This window comes from Ranitomeya imitator, chromosome 1 (assembly GCF_032444005.1).
Source record: "Ranitomeya imitator isolate aRanImi1 chromosome 1, aRanImi1.pri, whole genome shotgun sequence".
Lineage (NCBI taxonomy): Eukaryota > Metazoa > Chordata > Amphibia > Anura > Dendrobatidae > Ranitomeya > Ranitomeya imitator.
The window spans coordinates 1,032,843,233-1,032,862,440 of NC_091282.1; positions in this window are offsets into that span (position 1 = coordinate 1,032,843,233).

Consider the following 19,208-nt stretch of genomic DNA (forward strand, 5'->3'; position numbering starts at 1 on the left):
CTTCTAGTAGGTTTCTGTAAGTTTATGTTGACATTATGGCCCAAGCACATCACAAAAAATGTGGTTAATGTTGTATGAAACTAACCATGGGAATTTGAAAATTTTAGATTGGACATAAAGTCTTTGTAAATATACTATACACTTGTGCTTCTTCATGTTTTCTTTGTACTCATGTTTAATATATTTTTTTGTTTGTTTTCTTTCAGCTTCCTGGCCACAGGCTTGTCCTATGCGGGACTACACTTGCAGTTCCTTATTAGGCGTTCTACAATTTCAGGCATTGTTCGTAAAACCTGTTTCCAAATATGGGAGAAGCTTCATGATGTGGTTATGCCTGAGCCCAAACAGGAGGATTGGCTAAAAATCGCCAGTGGTTTCAAGGACACTTGTGACTTCCCTAACTGCATTGGAGCTGTGGATGGGAAACATATTAGGGTGCTTAAGCCGCCGAACTCTGGTTCCCAATTCTACAATTATAAGCAGTTTTTCTCTGTAGTTCTGTTAGCTGTTGCTGACAGTAACTACAGGTTTATAATTGTAGACATTGGGGCCTATGGGCCAACTGGAGACTGTAGGGTCTTCAATGCGTCCATAATGGGTCGGTGGCTACGTGATAACCAGCTAAACCTCCCACCACCACAACAACTCCCAGGATCCAATGCGAAAGCAGTGTCTTTTGTTTTGGTTGGAGATGAGGCTTTCCAAATTACGAGGCATGTCATGAGGCCTTATCCCAGGCGCAACCTGGACCACCGGCGGAGGGTCTTTAATCTGAGACTTTCCAGGGCGTGAAGACTGGTGGAATGTGCCTTTGGGATTCTTGTTGCCAAATGGTGTGTTCTTCAGTCTGCCATTCAGCTAGGTGAGGCTACAATCAATGAAGTTATCAAAGGCTGTGTTATTTTACATAATTTTACACGTATACATGATTGTTCCTCACCCAATAATGATGTTATTCTGCCTAACCCATATGTCCCTCCTCCGCGTCATCCCATTTCTGGCCTCAAAGTTCAGGATGTTTTCACCAATTATTTTTTGAGTCCTCAAGGTGCTACTCCCTGGCAAGAATATGCAATTTAGTATGTTTAGTTTTCTACATAAAATCTTTTGCTTACCCTTTTCAAAAATCAGTCTTTTGTATTTCTTAAATCTTCATATGGTTATGATCCTATCATGTGTGTGTGATGAAATAATGAATTGTCCACAACCAGATGTTGCTTTTTTGCAAAATACTTTAAACTTAAAACAATATTTGAGTGTTGGTTATTGTTTTGTCATAACCTTTTTTTAACAAATATTTTCATTACCCTTTTTTTGGGGCCAATATAAACATACTACATCAGCAGCATTACAAAGTGCTATGTCAGCACAAACAACCTCAAGATTGTATAAAAATAAATAAATAAATAAATAAAATGTAAAAACAAAATAAAAAAACCAAGTAAAACAAAAATAAAAAATCACAAGTCTTGGTAGGTAGGTGGTGGAGATGTGGATTGCTCTGGGTCCTCATCAGGTGGCCTTTGTAGGCCCAATTGTCCTGCACCCTGTGAGGATGTGGTAGTGGCTGGCGGAAAAATATGCCTGGGATGATGCTGGACAGTTGGCATATTTTGGAAAGGATTTCTAGGTAACCCCTGATGTTGCTGAACATATGGCCTGGAATCATACCCAAAACCAAAATGGCCATATTGTTCAAACCCAGGTTGGGACCAGCCTCCAGCACTGGGTGTGGACAAGTGGCCATATTGGGATGGTTGACGATATCCGGCTATATGGTACTGAGGTTGCCATGGAGGGTTGGGTGTGGGTTGTGGTTGAGGTGTTGGCTGACGTGGAGGGGGTGCTTCAGATCCCTCATGAGCATGCATGCCTTGTAATCTCTGAGGCCGCAGGATATTTTGAGGTGACATCTGCCACTGTTCAATAAATTCCATAAGTTGGTATGGGTTATTTGGGGGGGTGCATGCTTCAATCAGGATCTGAATGCACCCTCTCACACGAAGCCTCAACTCACGTTCTATTGGCCTTAAGTACCGGGCAAGGCTCCTGGTAAAGCCCTCCTCCCCATCATCCTCACGAACCCTTGCCAGATAGTTCATCACACCAGCATCCACGTTTCTCCGGCTTTGGATAAGCTCTCTCCTGCGGCGAGCACGCTGTGAAAAGACTGCAGCCTGTGGTGAGCGCTCCAGGGCAACAGTAGGGCTGCTGCTGTTTCCAGGGTCATCCTGGCTAGGTGGTGGTGGTGCTGCTGCTGCTAATGCCAACTGTGGGTCCTCTTCCTGTTGTTCTGGCTCTGCTGGAGCTGGCTGGCCATATGAGGAGGATCCTTGAGGGATGGAGCCTGAGGGAGCAGAAGATGGACCAGCCACCTCTTCGCCTTCACCCACTGGGTCTATGACCAATTCTGAGTCAGAGCCTGTCTCCCTGTCAGTGAGGTTGGACTGTGTTCTGTAAAGAAAAATGTTTTTGAGTATAAATGTTTATGTTTTATTAATTTAAAAAAGGGGTTGTGATGTTTGTACTTACGGCCTGAGGTCCATGCTGGGGTTCAAAAAAGTGAGCCTGTCAAAATAAATATATTTTTTTTTCTTGGGTGGTGCGCCTGCCCCACTCCTCTCCCGCTGCTGCCTCTCCCTCCTATATTGGTCGCGGATGCTCCGCCATCGGGTTGTAACATCACCCACTGAAACAACAAATATTACACACATTGATTAGCCCATTATGCAGAGTGGTCTCACAAGGTGTAATTGACTACACAAATTTTATTTTAGCATAGGAATATGCATTTGTAGAAGACTTTTATTAGTTAATTTGCAAACATAAGACAATTCTAAAGTAAGGCCACAAGGACAGAGTCCGCTACCCTTTATCCCAGAAAGAACAATTACTTGCAAACAATGTTAGTAAGGGACACCTGTTAAAAACCTTATTGAAATCCGTTTATCATATACTACACATGTACGTACTGGTGTGCTGTAAATTAATTTGGGTATTCATTAATAAAATCATTTTTTAAAATTCAAAGTACTAAGGTCCTGCTGTTTAACAAGAACATTAAATTTCAAACATGAGTGTACTTACTTATTTGCCGCTGTGCCGCACGTGGCTGCTGCTCATAATTTGGGAAGAGTGACCCACACACACTCCTCCATGCTGCCTCTTTTTGTGCCCTGTTGGCATAGTTGGGATCCCTCTGTTCCCAGATAACAGGCCTTTCTTGCACCAAGATGATGAGGAGATCAACATTTATGATGTGTGCGATCTTGAAGATCTCACTCCGTGGAGGCGTGCAGCAGACTTCCGGGTTCACTGTCTGGCTTTTTCAGCTAATTAGCATGTCTCACCTGCCTGATTGAGGCCTTTGGACATTTCCGAACATCTGCCAGTGAGTAGCGTATTTCTCGCAAGTCACACGCATGGTCCGTATGCATTCCGCATTTTACGCTCCCCCATAGACTTTCATTGGCGTATTTTTCACGCAATACGCTGACAATCGCAGCAAGCTGCAATTTGTTACGGCCGTAGAAAGCCGTATAATACGGATCCGTAATATATGGCTGATAGGAGCAGACCCATTGACAATAATTGTGCCGTTTGTTTTGTGAGTTTTACGGACGTATTTTCTGCGCTCTTACGTCCGTAAAACTCGCTAGTGTGACTCCAGCCTAATGCTCTCAATGTTCAGTGAAAAACTGAGAGAAGCAGGAAGAGAAGCTCTTTGTCACAGGACCACAAGTATGAAAATCGCATATGAGTGAAGTGTCCATGTGATGACTACTGGAACCTGCAGAGCTGAATCCTGACATCGCAGCTTCTGAATTCTCACAACGAATGCACTGCACACTTTTAGCATTCTCCCTTGCCAGTGGACGGTAATGTCAGCTCAAGCATGCGATTTGTATACTTCTGACCACATTCCGACTAGACGTGCCCGGCCTCAATCAGTTTATTTTCATTGAGTGAGGCCACACATATCTAGTCGGCACATGACCACATGTATGTAAATCGTCAGCACGAGAGAATCCTAACAGCGTGCATTGAGCACTGTGAGAATTCAGTAATCTGCAGTCACAAAGAATGACTGCAGAATCATTACAAACCTGGACATTCCCTTTAATGCTCCCAACATAAATAAAAACATGAGAATTAGTCAGCCTCACAAATAACATTTACTTCCAGAGATCCTATAGACGACATCTTCTCTGGAGTTGTTGTCCTTTTCCTCATCTTGTCCAGACCCCATGATAAGTTTTCTCATCCACAGATCGTCTCTGCAGACTTCCATCTTCTCCAGTCTTCTGCAGAAAATCTCCACATGATGCCCTTAAAGATTAAAATGTCATTATAATGCTCCTGAATAAAAAATTGCCCCTCACTATATTGTCTGCACAAAATATGACCCCACACTGTCCCTTTTATGGTACATGGTCTTCACACTGACCTCTCCTTTCTATACCGGCCCCCCTCTTCACAATGTCCTCTCATACTGTGTCCCCCCTATAGAGCCCAGTATTTATACTGTACTCTCATCACACTCCCCCCTTCTTGGAATACTGTCCCCTCCTGGCTGTGCTCTTACACTGTCCCCCCATGCTACGCATGCACACATCCCAACACCCTCACTCCCCAAACTCTGTCCACATACATTTTTACATCGCTATTCATACTGTGTCCGCATACATTCCCCCATTTGCTTTCCATACTGTCTGCACCAATCCCCCATACTGTTTTCTCATATATGCCCCCCATTCCCCCATACTGTTTCCTCATACATGCCCTCATTCCCCCATACTGTTTCCTTATACGTGCCCCCCATTCCCCAGTACTGTTTCCTCACTAGGCTTACCTGACTATGAGAAGCCATTCCGTCTCTACCTGATGAAAAAAGAAGGCCTTGCTACTGGAGTCCTGACGCAGCTTCAGGGGGGAAAGCCGAGACCTTTGGGCTAATTTTCAGCTTGCTTGGATCCAGTTGCAAGGGAAGCCACCTCCTGCATAAGAGCAGCATTTGCAGCACCGGCCCCTCCTGGACAAGACTGCTGACATCATTCTTGGATTGCAGATTGGAAATCCTGGCTCCGCATGACATCTCAGAAATCCTCAACCAAACCCAGCCAAAACATCTCTCCACCGCCAGGCATCTTCGTCTCCAGATGCACAGTCCTCAACCCGTCCACTCTACTCCCACTCCCACTCCCAAGGGGGGATACAGATATGGACCCTCAGATAAAAAATCTGCATGATACCTTCCGCAGGGATCTGGATTTGCTCCGGATGGATCACCATGATTGCTTCAGCATCAGGCAACACGAAACAGCAGGACTACCCAAGGTGGCAGAAGAGCCACTGACCAACCCAAAGTTGATCCTCTACGTGGATGGTTCCAGATTTGCAGATGATGAAGGAAGATTCCAGACAGGATGTGCAGAGACCAGCAATCAAGAGGTCCTGTGGTCCAGAAGTCTGTCGCCTACTCTGTCAGCGCAGGAAGCAGAATGGATAGCGCTGACGAAGGCCTGCCAGATTGCAGAAGGAAAAACTGCGAACATATACACCGATTCAAGGTACTCGCATGGCATAGCACACGACTCTGGACCCGTCTGGACTGCAAGAGACCTCATCACAACAAACAGAACCACCGTGAAGCATCACGGAGCCATCAAGGACCTGCTGGATGCACTCCGACTTCCAAAAAATGGTGGCAGTACTAAAAGTCAAAGCACATGGAAAATTTGAACACAGTAGAGGCATGGGGTAACAACATGGCGGATATAGCAGCCAAAGAAGCAGCCAAAGGAAGGCAAAATGGAGAAGTGGGAGAGGTCGCAAAGCCGAACGGCTACTACATGATGACTGAAGACAAGAAACCTGACCATATAACGTCCTGGGATCTGCTCAAAAAGCTGCAAGAGCAAGCCCCAAAAAAGGACAAGAAGGAATGCTGGATGCGGAAGGGAGCAACACATGAAGAAGGAAGGGTATACGCAATGGACTACAAACCCTGTTTATCCCGAAGCATGTATCCTATGGTGGTCCAGTGGGCACATGGGCCCACACACAGATCAAAGACACAGATGAATGATCTGATTGGTGCTTACTGGTTCGCTCCAGGGATCTCCACCCTAACAGCCAAGTTCACTAGCAGCTGTCTGACCTGTGGCAAATGCAACCCTGGAAGAATGGAGAAAGTTCCCACACATCATCTTGCCAGCCCGCTGTACCCCTTCCAGATGATCCAGATCCAGATAGACCACATCCAGATGCTGCCAAGTGGAGGTTTTGAATATGCCCTTGTGGTCGTGGACGTGTTCTCAGGATGGCCAGAAGTTTTTCCCAGTGAGGAACCAGTCAGCAAAGACCACTGCAAAGAGACTACCCTCAGAGATGAGATACGCAGATATGGGGTCCCAGAAGTGATAGGCAGTGACCAGGGACCCGCATTCACAGCAAATCTCACACGGGAGATCTGGTCAGCAGTAGGGTCAGATTAAAGCCTACACACTTCTTAGAAACCCCAGAGTAACGAGAAAATGGATAGACTGAATGGGACACTTAAGAACAGGATGTTGAAAGTTGCCCAAGAGACGCGCAAACAATGGCATGAGACCCTCCCAATCACACTACTCAGTGTTAGGCACACTTCCAGAGGCCTAGAAAAGCTGTCACCATATGAAATTTTGTTTGGGTCTAGTCCCAGGTTAGGGGTATTCTTTCCCTCAGCAGCTGACTATGCAATATGATACTTTGTCTGCTTATGTAATTGAACTCACCAAGAAACTTGCTAACATCCATTCTCGAGTTTTTTCTTCATTGCCAGATCCAGATTCAGTGTCCGGTACGCACTCCTTGAAGCCAGGAGACTGGGTGGTGGTGAAAAACAAGTTTGTAAGGAGAACACCACTCGATCCCAGATCTGATGGTCCTGTCCAAGTGCCGCTGATGACACCAACCTCTGTGAAGCTGGAGGGAAGACCCACTTGGATCCACTCATCGCATTGCAAGAAAGCTCCCCTACCAGAAGTTGACACCCAACCCAGAACGATGCTGTGGATGCCCTGCCTGACCGAACAGATGACCTACCTGATAAAGAATACACTACACATGCTATTGACTAAGAGACTGATTGCAACTAACCCCCGTTAGGGACAGATCTCCTGATCGCCCATTTGCGAAAAGTCTGTACGGTGTAGAGCGTGGGCACTAGGCTTGCGTCAGTTCGCCGGCAGCACAAAAGAGTTGCAGCGCTTTGGGACAGGAGGCTAGGATTAGGGCAAGTGATATCTAAGGGGGGCTTGTGATAGAAATATTTATATCATGTAGATCTCACTTGCATGTATACTCCTCTATAACCATATATACTCATATAAACTCAAATATATCTATATACATTATAATCAATGGCTTAAAATGGCTGACATAAACTAATATAAGCCAGACAGACTGTTCGGTGTTTTCCACCCGAAAAGCAGAAGAACTCCAGATGTATTAAGTAGGGTTGAGCGAAACGGGTCGAAAATTTTCAGAAGTCGCCGACTTTTGGCAAAGTCGGGTTTCATGAAACCCGACCCGACCCCTGTGTGGGGTCGGCCATGAAGTCGGCGATCTTCTGAATCTGGAATCGGAATTCCGATACCGATTCCCGATATGTTTAAGATATCGGGAATTGGTATCGGAATTCAGATTTAAGTGTAAAATAAAGAATTAAAATTAAAAATATCGCTATACTTACCCTCTGACGCGCCCTGGTACTAACCGGGAACCTTCCTTCCTTCTAATCAGCGCTTCCAAGACCTGCGGTGACGTCGCGGTGACGTCGCAGCTTGTGATTGGTCGCGCGACCGCCCATGTGACCGCTCGCGCGACCAATCAGAAGCCGTGACGTCACCGCGACGTCACCGAAGGTCCTGGAAGCGCTGATTCGGAGGAAGGAAGGCTGCCGGAAAGAAGCAGGGCGCGTCCGAGGGTGAGTATATTCCTATTAGGTATATACTCACCCTCGGACGCGCCCTGCTTCTTTCCGGCAGCCTTCCTTCCTAAGAATCAGCGCTTCCAGGACCTTCGGTGACGTCGCGGTGACGTCACGGCTTCTGATTGGTCGCGCGAGCGGTCACATGGGCGGTCGCGCGACCAATCACAAGCCGCGACGTCACCGCGACGTCACCGCAGGTCTTGGAAGCGCTGATTAGAAGAAAGGAAGGTTCCCGGTTAGTACCAGAGCGCGTCAGAGGGTGAGTATAGCGATACTTTTTATTTTAATTCTTTATTTTACACTTAGATATGGATCGCAGGGCCTGAAGGAGAGTTTCCACTCCTTCAGACCCTGGAAACCATTGGAAACCCAATGCACTGCATTGGGTTTCGAGTTTCGGCCGACCCTGACCCCGACTTTTTTACAGGATCGGCCGATTTCACTCGACCCGACTTTTGAAAAAGTCGGGTTTCGTGAAACCCGACCCGATCCTGTAAAAGTAAAAGTCGCTCAACACTAGTATTAAGTGCTGATGCGATGTCTCAACTTTGTCCCAGGTGCAGAGAACTTCATTTTAGTTGCTTAATCAGCAGTCATATGTGCATTAATCACAATATTCCATATATATTCAGATAACCAATAACAGAGGAGCTAGACAATATGTTAATTAACTAACCACCCCTAACCACTCCTTTCTATATGCAATTATAAAACTATGTATCAGGAAATAAAGAGTCAGTATTGATGGAATGCTATAGACACAATGTTGTGCAGTCTCATTCCTTGAGCGCTCAAAATACTCAGTCTTATTGGGAACGGCCGCAGCACACACGGGATAGATTTATGCAACCCAAATTTCCATATCACATGCCCCCATTCCCCCATAATAATAAATAAATAATAATCTTTATTTTTATATAGCGCTAACATATTCTGCAGCGCTTTACAGTTTGCGCACATTATCATCGATGTCCCTGATGGGGCCCACAATCTAAATTACCTATCAGTATGTCTTTGGAATGTGGGAGGAAACCGTAGTACCAGGAGGAAACCCACGTGAACATGGGGAGAACATACAAATGCCTTGCAGATATTATCCTTGGTGGGATTTGACTCCAGTGCTGCAAGGCTGCAGTGCTAACCACTGACCCACCATGCTGCCCATACTATCTCCCCATACATGACCCCCATTCCCCAGTACTGTTTCCTCATACATGCCCCCTCATTCCCCCGTACTATTTCCTCATGAATGCACCCCATTCCCACGTACTGTTGTCTCATATATGCCCCCATTCCCCATATTGTTTCCTCATATAAGCCCCCCATTTCCCATACTGTTTCCTCATACATGCCCGCCATTCCCCCAAACTGTTTCCTCGTACATGCCCTACCATTCCCCCATACTGTTTCCTCATACATGCCCCCATTGCCCAGTACTGTTTCCTCATACATGCCCCCCATTCCCCCGTACTGTTTCCTCATACATGCCCCCCATTCCCCTGTACTGTTTCCTCATACAGGCCCCCATCTCCCCCTTTGCTATTCATTTTGTGTCCTCAAATCTCCCCCACACATTAAATCCCCTCATCCCCACTACAAATCTCCCCATACACAATAAATAACCCCATCTCCACTCCAAATCTCCCCCACACATTAAATCCTCCATCCTCACTCCAAATCTCCCCCCAACACATTAAATCCAGCATCCCCACTCCAAATCCCCCACATATATTAAACACCCCCATCCCCATGACAAATCTACTCCCCACACACATTAAATCCCACCACACATTAAAAACCTCATCCCCACTCCAATTCTCCCGACACACAATAAATCCCCCATCCACACTCCAATTCTCCCCACACACAATAAATCCCCCATCTCCACTCCAATTCTCCCCACACACATTATACACACCCATCCCCACTCCAATTCTCCCCATACACAATAAATCCCTCATCCCCACTCCAATTCTCCCCATACAATAAATCCCCCATCCCCACTCAAATTCTTCCCCATCCTCACTCAAATTCTCCCCCACACACAATAAATCCCCCATCCCCACTCAATTTCTCCCCCTCACAATAAATCCCCCACCCCCACTCAAATTCTCCTCACACAATAAATCCCCCATCCTCACTCAAATTCTCCCCCACACAATAAATCTCCCCATCCCCACTCAAATTCTCCCCCATCCCCACTCAAATTCTCCCCCCACACAATAAATCCCCCATCCCCATTCAATTTCTCCCCACACACAATAAATCCCCCATCCCCACTCAAATTCTCCACCACACAATAAATCCCCCATCCCCACTCAATTTCTCCCCACACACAATAAATCCCCCATCCCCACTCAATTTCTCCCCCCACACAATAAATCCCCCCATCCCCACTCCACTTCTCACCCACACAATAAATCCCCCCATCCCCACTCAAATTCTCCACCTACACAATAAATCCCCCATCCACACTCAAATTCACCCCTCACACAATGAATCCCCCAACCCCACTTACATTAAATCCCCCCACAATGAATCCCCCTTTCCCCACTAACATTAAATCTACCCCCTTGCACCTTCTGTGTCTTCAGCTCCACTGGAGCACTTACCACCGATCTGCGCCTCTGGCACTGCAGCGCCGGTGAGTGACGTCAGCAGCGTGATCACATGACATGATCATGCTGCTGGCGTCGCTCTGAGCTGGCGGTCAGAGCCTCAATTGTACTCGCTTCTGTACAATTGATCCCCTGGGAGCCGGCGGCTGCTGCTTCTCTGTGCCGGCTGTCAGTTGGCACAGAGAACAGCTGACTCCCAGTCCGGGGGGCGGCAGAATGCAGCCGCCGGGGGGAGATACTGCAGACAACCGCATTAGGCTGCCCAACTGCACCCCTTTGCCGGCTGCGCCCGGAGCACATGCCCCGGCTGCCCCCCCTAGATACGCTTCTGCCAATCGGTCTCTAATATACGATTGGTGGTGGCAGCTAGTTTTTCTGCGGGGCTTGGCAGTGACTGTACCAAACTATATATACCCATGTGCCGGGATCAGATGTGTATACAGTATACTAAATGTTCACTGTGAAGCACCAAATAATCTGCATAGCAGCGAAACCAGGCGCTGCCTCATCTATCAATCGTCAGTGAATTGCATGATTGTACTGACTAATGGAGGCAGCAGAGTGCTGTTTCTGACAGTCTCACAGCCGTTTTAACCCTGCTAGACAACGCTAAATAGGGGAGTTGTTGAAGTAATTAAACATTGTCATCATGAATGCAAAATAGAATTGATGGCCATAGCATCCAATCAAGAGCTCAATACAATCATTACTCAAGAGTGTGAGTAGCTGTGGAGTCTTAATGCAGAAAGCACTTCAGTGTTAGGAACACGGGTTATACTGAACCTTTTCTCACAAACCAAATATCAGTTAACTCAGCTCCCCCTGCTCTTTAACGTGGTGCCTGCAGATAGGACTGCACTTTCATTGTGACAGGTTCCATTTAATAGATAAAGGCCATCGTACAAGAATTTCTAGCAGAGGATGATACTTATTCATAGTTGCAATATTACTATCCAGTTACTATACAATCTCTACACTTTCTTTGGTAATTATAATTTCACACAAAAAATTATAAAAACGAATTATATAAATATAAATAAATAAAGGATTATTTCTATTTTTTTTTTTAGAATGTTCCGTTTCTCAGGAAAGGACATAGTATGTTTTATCATAGTTGCCTTTATGTTTGACAGGCGCACATTTCACACACTTAACACCTACAATCAACTCATAGATTAATGGAAAGAGGCTTTTATTCTCTCACTTTTAACAGTCTAGAGTATTGAGATAAGGTCTATTTTTGCCTGATAGTAAGAGACAGAATGGTGATTTTGGCTCCCATTCAAGCTTTTATGTGGCTAGCAATTGCTATATACAGCGGGTGAAAAAAGTATTGAAGGCGTCACCAATTTTCTAACTAAAGAAAGTTACTGTTGACATGAAATTCTCACTAGATGTCGGTAACAACACATCCAATCCACACAGGTAAAGAAATCAAACCATAGATGTCCATAAATTATGTGTAATAATGAGAAATGACACAGAAAAAATACATTTGCATCTGTATGCGCAGCGTACGATCCGCATCGATCCTCATGCGTCACGCATACATATCTTTAACATTGTGTACGCAGTGACATGTTTTTGCATATGTATATTGCATATGTATATTGTAATGAAAGTTTTGCCACAGTCATGTTGGTGTATAATGGTTTAAATGATGAACGTAAAAGATGATAAAATACCTCCAAAATGTTAAGTGCAAGGGTTCCAGATGCCTCGTCCTCTCACCCCTCTCACTCTCTTATACAATATACATATGGACCCTTTGTAGTCATGTGGTTTGTTCCCTGTATTTGTTCAATGATATCCAACAACCCAGCATAGCCAGCCACTAGACTCTAAAACTTAACCTTTAATATGTATACCTCTAAAATTATGTGTACTTTAAAAACAATTTGGTGCTCATGTTTAAACGTGCACTAGACAAGAAAAATGGCATGATCTCACCCAATTGCTGTCTCTCTTCTTGTTATAGATTCTTGTGCTTATTGAGAGCACGGCATGGGACGGAGACCAATAGACCTTTTCCAATGGGGGGGAGAAAAAAAAAAAAAAGATATAGGTAGGTGGGGGGGAAGGGTTTGAAGCTATCTTCCCTGTCGTGCCCCGTGTATGTTATTCTGATGTTATTCTGGATTATCTCAATGAGAATAACTGTTTAACTCCATATCAGCATGGGTTTATGAGAAATCGCTCCTGTCAAACCAATCTAATCAGTTTTTATGAAGAGGTAAGCTATAGACTGGACCACGGTGAGTCATTGGACGTGGTATATCTCGATTTTTCCAAAGCGTTTGATACCGTGCCGCACAAGAGGTTGGTACACAAAATGAGAATACTTGGTCTGGGGGAAAATGTGTGTAAATGGGTTAGTAACTGGCTTAGTGATAGAAAGCAGAGGGTGGTTATAAATGGTATAGTCTCTAACTGGGTCGCTGTGACCAGTGGGGTACCGCAGGGGTCAGTATTGGGACCTGTTCTCTTCAACATATTCATTAATGATCTGGTAGAAGGTTTACACAGTAAAATATCGATATTTGCAGATGATACAAAACTATGTAAAGCAGTTAATACAAGAGAAGATAGTATTCTGCTACAGATGGATCTGGATAAGTTGGAAACTTGGGCTGAAAGGTGGCAGATGAGGTTTAACAATGATAAATGTAAGGTTATACACATGGGAAGAGGGAATCAATATCACCATTACACACTGAACGGGAAACCACTGGGTAAATCTGACAGGGAGAAGGACTTGGGGATCCTAGTTAATGATAAACTTACCTGGAGCAGCCAGTGCCAGGCAGCAGCTGCCAAGGCAAACAGGATCATGGGGTGCATTAAAAGAGGTCTGGATACACATGATGAGAGCATTATACTGCCTCTGTACAAATCCCTAGTTAGACCGCACATGGAGTACTGTGTCCAGTTTTGGGCACCGGTGCTCAGGAAGGATATAATGGAACTAGAGAGAGTACAAAGGAGGGCAACAAAATTAATAAAGGGGATGGGAGAACTACAATACCCAGATAGATTAGCGAAATTAGGATTATTTAGTCTAGAAAAAAGACGACTGAGGGGCGATCTAATAACCATGTATAAGTATATAAGGGGACAATACAAATATCTCGCTGAGGATCTGTTTATACCAAGGAAGGTGACGGGCACAAGGGGGCATTCTTTGCGTCTGGAGGAGAGAAGGTTTTTCCACCAACATAGAAGAGGATTCTTTACTGTTAGGGCAGTGAGAATCTGGAATTGCTTGCCTGAGGAGGTGGTGATGGCGAACTCAGTCGAGGGGTTCAAGAGAGGCCTGGATGTCTTCCTGGAGCAGAACAATATTGTATCATACAATTATTAGGTTCTGTAGAAGGACGTAGATCTGGGGATTTATTATGATGGAATATAGGCTGAACTGGATGGACAAATGTCTTTTTTCGGCCTTACTAACTATGTTACTATGTTACTATGTGTATAAGACTCCCGCCCTAACAAGGGCAGTCCCCAAGTTTGAGCCTACTTAGTGAAGCCCTTTAGTTAGTATAACCACCCTGCCTTATCCTCACATGGAGGACGCCGCTGAATGAGGTTATGTCTGCCACTGCAGAATACCTCCACTAACCTGGACATTTAACCTGGACATTTTATTCCCCTGATGAACCCCCGTAACGGGGAGGGAAACGCGTTGGGAAGAGAAAGAGGACATATCATCCAGGGTGGTTATACTAACTAAAGGGCTTCACTAAGTAGGCTCAAACTTGGGGACTGCCCTTGTTAGGGCGGGAGTCTTATACACGGGGCACGAAAGGGAAGATAGCTTCAAACCCTTCCCCCCCCCCCCACCTACCTATATCTTTTTTTTTTTTTTTTCTCCCACCCATTGGAAAAGGTCTATTGGTCTCCGTCCCATGCCGTGCTCTCAATAAGCACAAGAATCTATAACAAGAAGAGAGACAGCAATTGGGTGAGATCATGCCATTTTTCTTGTCTAGTGCACGTTTAAACATGAGCACCAAATTGTTTTTAAAGTACACATAATTTTAGAGGTATACATATTAAATGTTAAGTTTTAGAGTCTAGTGGCTGGCTATGCTGGGTTGTTAGTTAAAAGTGGTCAGACGTGATTAGGAACGATACGTTCTGGTTTCTTTCTTTTTTCCTGCTGAATTCATTCAATGATATCCACTTTATACCTTTTCAATTTAATGTGAATATTTATGGTTTACACTATGCACTTTATGGCTCATTCACTTATGGATTGATATTATCATGATGTTTGGATACATATATACCATCTTTGATTGAAGGTTGCTATTTCACTTTTTGAGTATTATATTAGTATGCTCTATGCTTTACATTTTGGCGGTCCCATGTTTTTTCAGCCTCTTTTAACTCCTATTGCTTGATTCATGCATTTTATTTTATTTTTTTTCTTGTTTAACATTCAATAAAAACTTATTTTTAAAATTTATATTTTGCAATTTATTGTCTTTCGTCATATTGGTCTTTGAGGATGTGTATAGAAAATTCTTGAATGGACGTTTTTGCCTTACTTCCTACTAGACTGTGTTAATTAATGTGTTAAATCATGTATTTTCTTTACAGATACCTGACACTGCAGAAGCGCAGGAGCATTCTAGTGGAAATGATTCTTCCCAGGGTCGTAGGCCTCAAGTTGCTGAGGAGGAAAGATGGGGTGTAAGTAGCCTTTATCAGAGTTTTTATTGAATTCGTTGTCATTTTTACTAACAAATCCGTTTTTGTATTTCATCGATAGGACCCAGAATGTGACATAGAAAATGACCTACTGATTCAAGCAGTGCAAGAGCGAGCAGTGTTGTGGGACCCCTGTGATCAGAGTCATTCCGACTCAGTCTTGATCCAATGACTCTGGAAATAAGTGGCCAGATCGCTGATGGATGATTGTGACCATGCAATGGCAAAAGTCAGAAAGGATTCTGGTAAGTATTGCTATTTTGGCCGCTTCTGATTTTCTGTAAATTTTGCTATCGTTTAACAATTTTATTTTTCTTCCCCCTTCACAGAGAAGAGAGTAAAAGTTCATTGGCGTTCGATGAAGGATCGCTTCAATAAGGACATGAGAGAGGAGATTCGGGTTTGAAGTAGTGCAGCGGGAAAAATCAGAAAATAAAAGTATCATAACGAGCTTTCCTTTCTGAAGCCAGCAGTTGCTCAGCGAGCGTATCTTTTGTGTTGTCTTTCACTATCATTTAATTTTTTCTTTTTTGTAATAATCTTTTTTTATTTCACTTCCACACAGAACCTGGAGCAGAACTGTAGAACCTGGATCTTCCTCTGTTGGAGTGGCCCCACATTGACCAGCCAACGAACCGCCACCATCTCAATCATCCACCAGTGATACAGCAGCCAGGCAAACTTCACAGGCTGTGAAACACAGTTCCTTCTGGTTTTCCCCTCTTCCAGCCCTCTGCCACTTCTTTACTTGGTCTGCTCGGCAGCGGCAGAGGGCCTAGGAGAGGTCAGTCATGCCCAAGTTTATTCACTTAAGCTCGGTCTTCCAGGCTGGGATGAAGGCGGTTGTGGATAGGATGGAGAGTGGGTTCACTCATGTGAACACACTGTTCCAGGAAGTTCACAAACGCCTTGACCACCTGGAAGGTGACCTTAATAGACCGGCGCAACATTATTTTTCCACTATAGAATGGGTCATGATGGAAAACCTTAGTCCTGATCTCCATCTGTTTGTGATGAAGGCCTGTCAGGATGCTTATACCGAGGCCATGCAGCGGTCCCGATGTCAGCAGCAGTCACAAAGTTCTTTCCCTACAGGGCAACAAGCTCCCTCCAGCACAGCATCAGTGGCAGAATCCACCTGCACGACTCACCAAGGGACTTATCTACCACCACCACCACCGCTGGACATTACATTTGGCAGCCGAGTGCCAAAGACTAGCCATCCACATCTACCAACATGCAGCCTAGTGCAGCAGCCCAGCTGTCCAGTTCCAACATCAAGATGAGTGCAGCAGCCCACACTTCTCCACCAAGACAGCACCATGAAAAAAAGCGGCAAAAACAAAGTCCCAGAGGAGAAAAACCCGGGGAAAAATATGACATGCATCCCCTCAACCCTCACCTCCTAATGCATCTGTGTTTTCTAGTCTGTCCACATCTTCGCTTTGTTCTTTCCCTTCCAATGTGTCAATCCCTTCCAACTTTCACTCCTAATGAGTCCTCTTCCCCAATTTGTCTTCCCCCAATGTGTCTGACCCAATCCTCCAATTGTCTTACACTTTCTCTGTAACAACTTCCCCAACCACTCCTAACCTACCATCACAGCCCGACACCCCCCTGGTCCACCATGTTACTCCCTCCCACAGACCCCAAAAGTAATTAACCTTTTTTCCTTTTTTAAAAAAAAAATGGAATTTTTTTTATTACTGTTAGTAAAATTTATTTTGTTCACAATACCAGTCTCATTGTGTTTTCTTTATATCTTTATTTAACCATGTGTGTATTGTTGAGTGAAGTATGAACGGGTATTACAGTTAAGGTGTTTATTATGCAAGTTAGATTCAAGGTGTTAATATTAAAGTCAGAAAACATTACAGGTACATAACATTACAGGTACATTTTATTTACAGGTTAAACCATTTCATCTTGCCATGACACACATCCACTATCAGAAACAAAATAGGCTGCAAATCCATCCCTCATTTGGGCAACTTTGACTGTAGTCCTCAGAGGGTGATGTTGGTAATCCTGCAATGTGGTATTAACAGCTTCATCAAGTTCAAAATGGGGTTGCTCTTTTGACATGATGTAGTTATGCAGAGCAACACACGCTTTCACAACCTCATCAATTGTCTCTATTTTTAGATTTATGGCTGTTCCCAAAATGTGCCATTTAGATGCCAGCAAACCAAAGGCACACTCAACAGTTCTTCATGCCCTTGTCAGTCGGTATTTGAAAATCCTTTTTGTGTGACTCAAGTCCCGACTAGAGTACAGTTTTAGGAGGTTGCCACACAATTGAAAGGCCTCAGCACCAACAGTAACAAATGGCATTGACAGTCCTTCAGTGTTAGGAAGAGGTTGTGGTGGGGGAAATTAAAATCATTCCCATACAATCGTTGTCCCATGTCAGAGTTTTTGAAAGTCTGAGTCATTTCCTCGTCCAAATGAGCCACCGTCAATGGGACAAATCGACATTCAGCATCCACAATTGCCATCAGAACATTGGAAACCTATTTTTTATAATTGAGGTACTCAAATCCACTTCCTGCAGGTTTCAGAATTTGAATATGTATGCAATCCACAGCCCCCACACAGTTAGGAAAATTACAGACTTAATTGAATTTTGCTGCATTTTACAGCCACAGTTCAGCTGTGAGTTGGGGGAGGAAGTCGGCACGCAGAACGTCACACAATGCAAGGCAGCTTTCTCCAACAATCCCAAAAATGGTGGACAGTCCAATCCGAAACTGAAAATGTAGAGATCTTAAGGTCTCTCCAGTAGCCAGGAATCTGCGGAACAGCCAAAGGAATAAATAAATCTGTACATGGCTTTTCTATCAATAATACTAACGACAGGTGTTTGTTGTTCAAAATTACGTACCTTATGGTCACCAACAGACGTTCCTCAGCAGAAATTGCTCTACGTTGTTGGGTGTCCTGCCTGCTGATGTATCCTTGCACATGTTGCAGCAAATCATCGAAGCTCTGTAGCGACATCCTTGTGTAGTCCAAAAACTTTGCCGGGTTTTCACAAAGCTCTGTGTACAATGAGTGGAGGCTCCATGGCACTGTCGGTGTTCAAAAATGGGGTGTTGCCAAAAGCAATGATGACATCTTCTCTGTCTTTCTCTTCTCCTTTCTTCCTCACAAGCCACAGTGAAAGCAAAAGCCAATTTCACAGATAAATCCAGATTCATATTGAAGCTCTCCATGCTCTCCATCTTGCAGCAGCATCCAGCATCCAAAGAAGCGAATTTCTGATGTGCAGTGTCTCTCTATGTAGAAAACCCAGAAGCCATGCTTAATCACTCATAGGAGAATAAACCATCATGGCAGAGCCCATAAGAGCAATGTTTTCCTTTGCAGTCTGACTATTTGCATTTTCTTCCAGACCTCTAGCCCAAAGATTTAGGAATTCTTAATATACCATTATATTTCCAAGCACATGGAACGTGTAGATTTTGTTTTTTAGTGGAAAGAAGGCAGACTAATGTTTCTTGTTAGTACGACCACATTTGTGTAAACTATGATGCTCTCAAGATGTTAGTAAATAAGTTTGTCAGGACAACTACTTGCACGAAAATTTCAAATGGCTCTAATATAATAGGGATGTGTTATATATTTCATATGGAAATATTTACATACCTAGTTAAACTGTATGTATAGCCACAGTGGCTCATCAATATGTGTGACTGTATTTGGCACAGTAGCTCGGCCCTATTCAATAAATTATTATTATTTATATAGCACCATTGATTCCACGATGCTGTATATGAGAAGGGGTTACATACAAAATACAGATATCACTTACAATAAACAAACTAACAATGACAGACTGGTACAGAGGAAAGAGGACCCTGCCCTTACAGGTTTGGGATTGCAAGAGTGAAGATATC